This window comes from Nomascus leucogenys, chromosome X, assembly GCF_006542625.1.
Source record: "Nomascus leucogenys isolate Asia chromosome X, Asia_NLE_v1, whole genome shotgun sequence".
Lineage (NCBI taxonomy): Eukaryota > Metazoa > Chordata > Mammalia > Primates > Hylobatidae > Nomascus > Nomascus leucogenys.
In genome coordinates this window covers 60,631,093-60,632,515 of record NC_044406.1, presented here as the reverse complement: position 1 = coordinate 60,632,515, position 1,423 = coordinate 60,631,093, and positions in this window count along the sequence as shown.

Sequence of the window (1,423 nt, the reverse complement as noted above, 5' to 3'; positions counted from 1 at the left end):
GAGCAATCTAGGTAAGACATCAGGAAGAACTTCCTGACGGAGTTGTGAAAGACAAATGACAGAAGCTCGTCTGCCTGGAGACAGAAGGAGGTTTGGGGTTTTTTTGGGCCCAACCATTGGAGGAGACACTAAATGGCCCCCAGAGGTGGCTTACTGGTCATTGGCAGTCGGGGGGCAGAATCTGGGAGCCTTCCTCTCTGACCTTAGGGTCTGTGCTCTCCTGCAACCTCTCAGGGCTGCGTCTCTCCCACCCCAGCAGCAGCACTGGAGAGATCCTCTTGACTGCTCTGCCCAGAGCCTCAGAAAGGTCCCTTGGGTCTCAGGCAGCGTGACAGTTCTGAGAGTACCCGGACCCTGCAGAAGCTCCTGGGAAGTGGCAGATGGCTGGGTAGAAAAAGCTACCAAAGCCTCTGAGAAAAGAAGACTGAGAAACACAGTGGTCAGCTTCCCTCAGCAGTGTTCCCACAGGCATGGGAGGCCGGGGGTAGTGACACACTCCCTTGAGAATAGGAGAAGGTTCTGGTTGAATCAGTGGCATATGTGTGTGTGTGTGTGTGTGTGTGTGTATGTGTGTGTGTTGGGGGAAATGGGGTGTAAATGAGAGACAGTGCCCTGTGCCAGGCCAATCCCCTCCAGCTGCAGAGCCAGCCTGGCTTGCGGGAGCCCATGACCCAGGAAAAACAAGAGGAGCTGTGGAAGGGTCTTGTGCGAAGACTTTTGAGCTCTGGCAAGAAGTCCCCTCTACACATAAACTGGCAGGGCCTGATCTGAATGAGGGGGGAATGTGCACCCCTAGCCCTGCCCCCTTTCAAAGGGGTCAGTTAAGAAGGCCCAGCCTGGGGAGCTGTCCGGGCCAACACCTCATTTCAGCCTGGAGACCACTGCCCTCCCATCTCCTTCTCCTCTACAGCTGCCAGCAGATGGCATCTTTAGGGTAGGCTGACCACAGAACTGAGCTGGAGGACCAGGCTCCATCCCTTCCCCTCCCAGTCAGGCTGCCTTCTTCCCTTACATGGCAAGTTCTTGAGGACAAAGACACTCCCGGGGCCATGCAGAGGGCACACAGAGCAGTGCCAGCCTACCATCTAACCCCACATATGCCCGGTTGCCCCTGCCTGTGGAGCTGACTGCCCAGGCCCAGGTCTCCAGCACTCTTTCCCGCCTGACTATAGGAACCTCCTGCATGATCAGCACCCCCAACTCCCAGACAAGCAGTTCATCCCATCTCTTGATTTTGTTTGTTTGTTTGTTTGTTTTTGAGATAGGGTCTCACATTGTCACCCAGGCTGGAATGCAGTGGCATGATCACGGCTCACTGCAGCCTCAACCTCCTGGTCTCAAGTGATCTTCTGGGCTTAAGTGATCCTCCTACCTACCTTAGCCTCCCAAGTAGCTGGGATCACATGTGTGTGCCACCGTGCCC